This window comes from Neopsephotus bourkii, unplaced genomic scaffold (assembly GCF_033783945.1).
Source record: "Neopsephotus bourkii isolate Nb327-2 ecotype Australia unplaced genomic scaffold, CSIRO-AGI_Nbou_v1 NB_1820, whole genome shotgun sequence".
In the NCBI taxonomy this organism is placed as follows: Eukaryota; Metazoa; Chordata; class Aves; order Psittaciformes; family Psittacidae; genus Neopsephotus; species Neopsephotus bourkii.
The window spans coordinates 949,577-959,476 of record NW_026902293.1 but is presented as its reverse complement, the minus strand read 5'-3'; positions in this window follow the sequence as shown (position 1 = coordinate 959,476).

Genomic DNA, 9,900 nt, shown 5'->3' with positions numbered 1-9,900 from the left:
AAACACAGTTTGGTTTGGTCCTACTGGACCAAAAATCCTTTATGCACACCAACATAAACCAGGAGATTTCCTCTCAGAATCATAGAATGCTTAGGGTTATGATCACCTAGATAAGATCATCAAGTTCCAGCCACCATGCCATGGGCAGGGACACCTCACACTATACCATGTTGCCCAGGGCCCTGCCCAACCTTTGAACACTGCCAGGATGGAGCATTCACAACTTCTTCGGGCAACCCATTCCAGTGTCTCACCACCCTCACAGTGAATGATTTATTCCTTATATTCAGTCTAAACTTCCCCTGTTTAAGTTTTAATCTGTTACCCCTTGTCCTGTCACTACAGTCCCTAGTGAAGAGTCCCTCCTCAGCATCCTTATAGGGCCCCTTCAGATACTGGAAGGCTGTTATGAGGTCTCCACACAGCCTTCTCTTTTCCAGGCTGAACAGCCCCAACTTTCTCAGCCTGTCTTCTTACAGGAGGTGCTCCAGTCCCCTGATCATCCTTGTGGCCCTCCTCAATTGTTCCAACAGTTCCATGTCCTTTTTATGTTGAGGACACCAGAACCACACACAATACTCCAAGTGAGGTCTCAAGAGGGCAGAGTAGAGGGCAGGATCCTTTGACCTGCTGGTCATGATTCTTTTGATGCAGCCCAGGACATGGTTGATTTTCTAGGCTGTGAGTTCACACTGCAGGCAGTAGCTTGCAGTAGCTGCCAGGTTGTAGCTGGCAGTACAGTTCCCATGGAAATGCTGTAGAGATTCAACCCTCTGCATAATTTCCACATCCTTTATTGTTAATACAGCCATGTATATCAAGTATTTTTATATCAGGTTGATAAATACAGTGCTTCTCCATTTATCTTGTGGTACCAGACCAATCCTGAACTCTCAGAAGTGCTCACAGCCTTTCAGTGGTGTTGCTGTGTGAAGCAGAGCTGTAAGATTCAGGACATGTAGTCTGATGATTCACAAGCAGATGCTCTATTGCAATTATCTTTGTTAATGAAAATATTCAAGATAATCCTTTCTGGACAAATCTAACACTTTCTGATTTTTTCTACATAAGTGAACAGATGACCTCAGGATACTTGATTCATCTGGAGAGATGAATGATGCTAACACAACTGATTGAGTCTAATTTCCTACTTTATTCCTCTTTCTTATTTTACATGCATACACCTTTCTAAATAAAGTTCTGACCTTTAAATGGTCATGAAAAGAGAATGCTTAAGGTTAAAATTACCAATACACAGTATTTATCAAGTTAGGAGCAGAGAAACTGTGAAAGAACTAAGCCCTAACAAATTATTTTAATTTCAAATAACCTGTACTCTGGTTCATGGTTTACCATTTGCATATGTATATCTGTGTTTTAATAGAATTATTACTCTATAGATTAGTGCAGTGCCCTGCATTGTATTGAAAAATCAGTATTCTTAATTTGCAAAAAGGAGCTTTATAATTATCTATTTTTTATGTGTGTGTGATTATGTTTTCAGTATGAAGACCATCTGCCCTATCATAGGGGATGGAAAATGTGAGATCCTGGCAATTTTTCTGTGATATAGAAATCTGAGGCCTGTAAAGTGAAATAAAAATATGTTCTAAAGATTTATTTCTTTCATGGAACATTGACAGCCAAATTAGTCTGGATGCAGCAGAAAAGAGTCTTGAAGGTTTTTTTTTTGTCAAATTAGGCAGTTTACCACACTTCATTGAACAGAAAAGGAAAGTTGGCCAATTTTTTTTTAATAGCTGACAAAGCATATTAAAAAAATAATGTAATGTTTTTGATCACTGAATCTGCTTCTAGATGATTAAATTCCCATTGTTTTTTCAGCAGTTCCCAGACTGGAATGACTAGAAAGCAAACCCAATTATTCTCACAGGAACATGCATGGTGACTTTGGAAATCTGTATTTAAGCCTTGCAAAGCACCTCACTTTCAATGTAACTCAAGAAAATTGCTTGCCTTTGCTCCTGTGTAGCCATCTATCTCCAAGAGGCAGTGAGAGAAGAAGGGGTGAGAGATGCCTGGTTGAAGTCCTGAGTAGGGAATGGGGCAACAGGAGCAAGCTGTGCTCTCCCGTGGGTCTTGGAGTTAGGGAGCATTGCAGTGATAGGACAAGGGGTAATAGGTTTAAACTTAACAGGGGAAGTTTAGATATAAGGAAGAAATTCTTTACTGTGAGGGTGGTGAGGCTTTGGAACAGGTTGCCCAAAGTGGTAAATGCTCCATCCCTGGCAGTGTTCAAGGCTGAGTTGGACAGAGCCTTGGGCAACATGGTGAGGGGATTAGAACTAGATGATCTTAATGTCCTTTCCAATCCTAACCATTCTATGGTTCTATGATTCTAACACAGGGCAGACACGAGCAGGCAGTCTGGGGATCAGCTGTACCTGATGAAACCGTTCTCATATCTCTTCCTTTCAGGAGGTTCCAAAACTTGGTATTGCAAAAGTATGGTACATGATCATTTGACCTGCTTATGGGCTTAATTTCCAGTCAACTAGTGTGAACATTAGAGTGTCATGTTCTATGGTCCCTGCTTCTTTTCATTTAGATATCTTTTGCATGGAAAAGATAAGAGATGCACTGGTTCAATGCTTTTGTCTCTGCTTTAGAGATGCATGTGTTATAATCAGACTTCATTTTAAATTGCTGAAATGCCTTTTTTTTTTTTTTTTTTTTCTGTTTGTGGCTGTTGTAGTCAGCTAAACAACTTCTACATGTGTTGGCTTTCAGCTTGATGTGTTCGTAGAAACTGGTTTCCTCTTAAGCAGCCTTGACCGTATCATAGAAATAGTAGCAATGCATTTTTGGGGGGGGTAATGAACTAGTGAAACAATAGAAGGAAAAGAAGGAAGTGGAGCAAAGACGATTTGCCTCACAGAATGATGAAGACTGCTCAAAAACACCCCAACAACCAAACAACCCAAAAAGCAAGATACAAAGATACAGTTAATCCTTCATTTCTATACTCTTTCTGCAAAAGACTGTAGATTTTTCTTCTCTTTTCTTTTTCTATCCCTCCTGCCCCTTTCCCTCAAACAATAGATGTGGGATATTGTCAAGAAAGAAGAAATTATTCTGGAATATTGGTTTCAAAGTGTTGGTTTGAAGGCTGATTAGTGTTTCTGTCTGCTAAGTCTTGGTTACTCATTATGCACACCAATAAACGGCTCAATGGACACAGAAATGATTATCAGTGAGAATACCCTTGATTCCCCCATCTCACCTCCTCAGAGAAACATGATATTTTTGATTTGCTAGAATTTTATTCTAGCTTTAAATGTTTGTCATGCTGCCTGAAAGACAGAACTCCAAGGTGAAGGCTGTGTGGTAACGAGATGGCACAGCATGAGTAAAAATCTGTCTGAAATGTATGAAACAGTGAGACCAGCGGATGATAGAGAACTGATGCTCAGATGCTGATAAACTTCAAGCCTAGTGGATGAGTAATATCACAAAATACTGAGAAATTTGGAGGAAAATTTAAAGGGAAATTTTTTGTCCTGTGAAAGACAAAGGAAAAACTCTCACTGATTCAACCCAGTCCTTCTCCTGGTGTTTATGAATGAATGTCTTATTTTCAAAGAAGATGATCAAGGGTGGCTGTGCTTGGGTTTGTTTATTTTTAATTGCTTCTTAATTCTTAATCAAACATAACCCTTGTAAATCTGGTCCTTTTTTTCCATTGGGATATTTTCTTCAGCAAAACTGATAACTTACCTAAACTATCAAATAAGGAAATTCATTTTGCTTGAATAGTATCAAAGTTATTAATTTTTTACTGTATCTTGCAGATGTGTAGTTTAATATAGTGAATACCTCTATTAACTGCCAGCATGACAGTCTGAAAGGAGCTGTTTCAGCTGGCTGAATCAAAGTATTTTGGCTTGTTTTATTTCATGAAAAAGTCCTGGAAGTTTGATGTCTTGTCTTGATTCAGTTTACCAAGAGAAAATTTCAGAATTTGTCACAAAACAGGGAATATGACTTGTTATAGCCTTTGCATTACCTATACCTCTCAGGAAAAGGCCCTGGCTGCCATGTGTGTGACAGCAGCCACTAGCAGAAGGAACATGGAGAAGACCTCCCTGAGTAGATAACAGCTTGCCTGTTTGGGTATAAAACCAGGGCAGCAGTGGCTGTATAATGCTGCCTAAAAAGCAAAACTTACTGCAGCAGTATCTCAGCTCAGTCAACTGAATAAATGTGCAGGATGTAACTCTGAACTATGTGAATTTTTCATCTTATGCTTTCAATAGCTAAATTCAGATTACCAAGGAAGGGAGCAGGGTACGCCACACTACACACAGATGTAAACGAACATTGAGAGGGGATAAAGATGATCTGTCACTTAGCAGAAGAATAAAGATGCAGATTTAGACATTGAACACAAGTGCAAAACTCATAAATAAAAGTACTTCAATGCATATAGAATATATTGCTAGCACAGAAAATTCAAGGTCATGGCTTAGTCACAATCAAAAGAATTATTTATGTAGTTGAATCAGAAAGTTAGGAGGATAAAAACTTTCAAGTTTTTAACCAACATTTCAGGCATTAAAATAACGCTAACCTTGCCAGGAGTGTAACACAATTACCAGGTATTCAGGACACATAACACATATTAAAACAAGGGAAGCTAGTGTCCAGCTTTGTTCCAAGCCCCTGCTCAGTGCAGCAGGGCATTTGGTAGATACCTTCCCAGATTACCTCTAGAAAGTATGACCAGAAATATTAGGCTTAACTAGTGTCTGCAGGGAAGGGAAACTGGTTATAAGAGGCAGCTTTTCCTTGGGACTGAGGTACTACAATTTTAAAATGGAATCTAAAATGAGAGCTATTGCTCAGAAAAAGAATAGCTGGGGATGTACTTTGTTGTATGTGCCAGTGCATTTGGTATCTGTGGGATAGTGGAGAGATGTTATTTGAGGAAGCTAAAAAAAGAAAAATATATTTTCATAAGGTAAATTCAGGGGAATAAGAAACACAGAAATGTTTGACCAACCAGCTAATTTTAATAGCTAATAATATTTTCCTTGTATGTTTATGTTCTGTGCTTTGATCCATATACAATTTTTAAAAACCTTGTTACCATAATGCTAACGCTCTGCTATGTGTGACATGATCTAATTGTGAAAAATAAGTTGTGAAAACTATGTTTTCCCTTCCAGTATCTGCAACAGTGCTTTGCATGTGTGACATGGGCATAATTGACAAAATAACCCTGTTTTCAGAAGGAACATGTATTGTCACTATCTTCAAAATCAATACAGATATTTGCCACAGATTACTCATGTGACTGATTACAATGTAACTGAGAAAATAAGCAGTTTCTTGCTGTATTTGTATGATGTGTAAACAGCAGGGTATATTGCTCAGTATTACTTCATACCATATTTGATGGAAGCATCTCAAGAGGTGAAGCATTTTTATTATGATTGCCACCAATATGCTAAGAATTGAACTTTCTCAGAAAGCATGTAGGAAAGCATCAAGAAGGCAGAAGATCAAGATTTTTTTGTCAGCATGATTTATCATGTTTTCAGTCCTTATTAGAAACTCTGGGGACTTTGCCCCATATGCCTCCTAAACAGTGATTTGATGGCTTTGAGCATGTCCTTGGGGTAGATCAGGACTGTGAGGTAACTGATAATTAGAAAGCTAAGATTTAGCATGGGTTTCAGCATGCTGTAGAGAGCTTTGTCCCCAAGTTTATGCTGTTATTACAGCATTCTTTTCACCTGCTTGAACACTAAATGGTGTCAGCTGCAACCTGCACTTCACGTTGAAGCCCAAGATGCACTTGGAAGAGGTTTCCAAGACACAGCTGTCAAGCAAGAGCATGAACTAGGCAAGGACTTGCCTGGGTTGGGCATAGGCTTACCATTCTATTCAATCATCCTATGATTCTATGATTCACACACAAAGCAGAAATCTAGGGATGTGGAAAACTTACGGAACACGTATATAAATGGCATGTAATGTTACATGGCATCTGGGCAAGATATAGAAAGTATGCTGCTGACATACAAAATTCTGTTAAATTCTACCTCTTCTTCAAAAAGAAGAGGAACTTTATCTTCACAAGCTTTGTACTGAAAGTAATTGTTCTGTGCATGACATAAACCATATCTCTGATTTCACTCTGCTAAATGAATTTTAAACAAAATAAAATATTTCACATAGATCTAACGATAACCCCATGAACATCACAGCTGCAACTCAAACTCCATTAACATCAGATGACTAATACAGAGCTCTTTTTATGAACTTACAAGCTTAACTCTTCCTACCAGTTCTGGCCAGGAGCAGACAAATTATGAATCTTACCCATTCAAGTAGTATTAAGTGGTGCCATATATGTAATATGTCAGATTACGTTCCCTCATACAAACACTGTACAACATATGTATAACATTTTCTTTTTTATTATTTCTTAACCAGTGTAAGAAAAGGTTTTATGAAGGTTTAATAAAGGAATATTTCTTGTTTATATGGCTTTAAAAATAATTCAGATGATAGGAAAAGCATCACACTGTTCTGCAGGAAGCATTTTGGTCTCATCAAACAGCACAGAGCTTACAAATAAATTAAAATAATAAAAATGTACCTTTTATAGCCCTTTTCATTTGGAGAGTTCCCAAGGTACTTTAGAAAATACATTGGGTGACTGCAAATGTATTTTCTGCTGAAGAAATGCAGCAAGATATTTGGTTGTAGAGAGAAGTGAAATGATCTTTTGGTTTAAATGTAAAGCCAGAGGACTTCAGGTGGGTGAATGGCCAAGCTTATAACTAACCAGCCCCATTACAGGAAATGCTATGGTTTTGCAGAAAACAAGCAGAGAGGGTTTCCAGCCAGTTTGATGTTCTTTACAACAGAGGTATTGATGAAGTGGCATCTTCTAGCCTTGTGCCCACCACAGGAAATGCAGCTGAAAACAGGAAAACTTGAAAACTTCTTACACAAAAGCTTCGTTTCCTATGCTCTGTTTCAGTGAGAATGAGTTTCAGTAATGGGTATCTCTGATTAAGAAGCTGATAGAGTTAGAAGCACCTTGAGTATATGGATACTGTCATTCTCAGGTAAGAAAATGGAGTAATACCATTTGCGTCCTAATAATCATCAAGTTTTCAGTACAGGCTTTTGTTTTACTTTTGATACATTAATCCACCTTGCCTTGTCCTTTGCCACCATATTCTTCATAGATGCTATAAAGATGCTGTTACGTTTATTTAACTTCTAGAATGAAGATTTCTTGAAGGACTGCACCCTCTGTAAAGGACCCACACTGGAGCAGCTCTAGAAGAACTGCAGCCCATGGGAAGGGGAGGAGTTCATGGAGGAATCTGTCCCATGGGAGGACCCCAGGATGGAGCAGGGGGAGAGTGTGAGGAGTCCTCCCCAGAGGAGGAAGGAGAGGCAGATACAACGTGTGATGAATTGACCACAAGCCCCAATCCCCATCATTCGGTGCTGCTGGGGGGTACAGGCAGAGAATTTCAGAGTAAAGTTAAGCCCTGGAAGAAGGGAGGGGGAGAGTAAGGTGTTTCTCAGATTTGGTTTTATTCCTTATTGTCTTACTATGATTTTGTTGTTAAAAAATGAAATCAATTGGCCTAAGTCAAATCTGTTTTGCAAATAAAGGTAACTGGTGAGTGATCTCTCCCTGTCCTTATCTTGACCCACAAACCTTTCATTGTATTTTTCTCTCCTGTGTCCTGCTGAGGAGAGGAGTGATAGAGCAGCTTTGGTGGGCAGATGGCATCCAGCCAGGGTCAACCAACCACAGACACTTAGCTGTTTGCCAGCTATGGCACTGCATGATTGGGAGCATATGTCATGCTGGAAGATGCTATAGGAAAGACCAGGAACAGGCCAGAGCATTCACACATCTGGTCTGTTGCTGCCAGTCCACTATTGGATAAACACTTATTTTTGGAATAAACCACAAAGTTTGTCCTATTCTAGCTCCACCACCTACTTTTGTTAATCTTAAAGGCTTGGAATAAACTCAGGCATGGCCTAGAGGGCCGTCACATTAAAGTGATTGCTTGAGGGAAGAGATTCTCATGAGATGAATGTTGCAGAATGACCTTTCTTCCCCTTGCAAACACAAACCTGGGGCAAAATCTTTCAGTGAGAAAAATATTTGCGGGTTACTATGATACTAACAGCTTTTAATGAATTTGCAAACTGTCTTGTGGCTTGGTTTGATAGGAACATTTCACACATTCTGAGTGCTTCAGCCTTGCAGGAACCCTCTGAGGTATAAAATGAATCATCACATTAATAAATAGAGGAAAGAAATGGAAATTTGCTGCTTAGTAGGGATGGATTTGGTAGATGGGGAAAGCTACCTTATGTATTAATACAGCTGATCTGAATATGGAATTCCTTTCAGAAAAACATTATGGTGGAGGGACGGGGAAAGAGAGAATAGAAAAACAGCCTTTTTTTTCTCCTTTTCTGGGGAAAAGTTGCATATTGCTGGTGCTCTGGCACTCTGATCCCTGAAGAGACTGAAAGTGGGCAGATGTTCTTCGAGCAGGTAGGAAATAGCTTGGTAAGTAGTAGTTGCTCAAGGAGCTAATCTGGCATCATGAACAGCTTTCTGCTTCTGGCATGTGGCTATGGCCTATGGTCACAGGCATATTAGCTATCTTACTGGCAAAACTTAGGTAAGTAGCTTTAATTTTAAAATTTGCACCTCTTGGGAAGAGCAAGGGAAGGCAAACGATAAAATACTAAGATTTATTTCTATCCTGTGTATGTTTTTATATTGTATTCACAGCAATTACTTATAAAGACGAGAAATGATTTGAATGTAGAAGGTGTTGGCTTTGAATGACAAGGATGAAATGATATCACTGAGTAAGAGGAGTTTGTTAACAGCACTCTAATGGCATCCTGGGCTGTGATAGGTCAAGTGTCAGCAGGTCAAGTGAAGTGATCCTTCACCTCTTCTCAGCACTGGTGAGACACACTTGGAGTGCTGCATACAATTATGGACTCCCCCGTACGATGGACATGGAGAGAGTTCAGTGCAGGAACACAAAGGTGATTAAGGGGCTGGAACATCTTATGAAGAAAGGCTCAGAGAGCTGGGACTGCTTATCCCAGACATGAGAAATCTCAGAGGGATCTTATCAGTGTATATAAATACCTGAAGGGAGAGTGCAAAGAAGATGGAGCCAAGCTCTTTTCTGTGGTGCCTAGTGCCAGGACCAGAGGCAATAGACACAAACTGTTTCCTCTGAACATCAGCAAATACCTTTATACTGTGAGACTGACTAAGCAATGACAGGTTGCTCAGAGAAGTTGTAGAGTCTTTGCCCTTGGAGGTATTCAACAGCCATCTGGACATGGTCCAGATGTAAACCTATCCTTGCCTAAACTTTCAGTATGAAGGCTTTTTACAGCTGTTTTGCCCAGCAACCTATTTTTGCTGTAGTTAGCTATACTAGAAAAATAGCATATGATATCATGCTTCAAAATATTTACCAGTGGTGCTAATGTCAATGAGAAACTAGGAAGTTAAATGTGAGTTTAATATGTAGTTGTTCCATTAAATCTAGGTTCAGATGTGTTGCGTTCCCTCTGCCAAGTCAGTTATCATGGTCTCTGTGGTAGAAGTACACCGATCTTGCTAGAGCAACAGTCCAATTTGATATGGTTAATCGTACAAACTTTTGTACCTTATTGATTAAGTCTTTTCCAGTTCAGCATTCTTCATTGTCCTCAATGGAGATAGAAATACTTGTGTAGCAAGTGTAAAGTCAATTTCCTTGGTAGATGTCCTGGGTTCAGCAGTAGCAGTCATTTTTCTCTTTCTTGGTAGCTGGTGCAGTGCTGTGTTTTTGACTTTCGGGCTGGGAACAG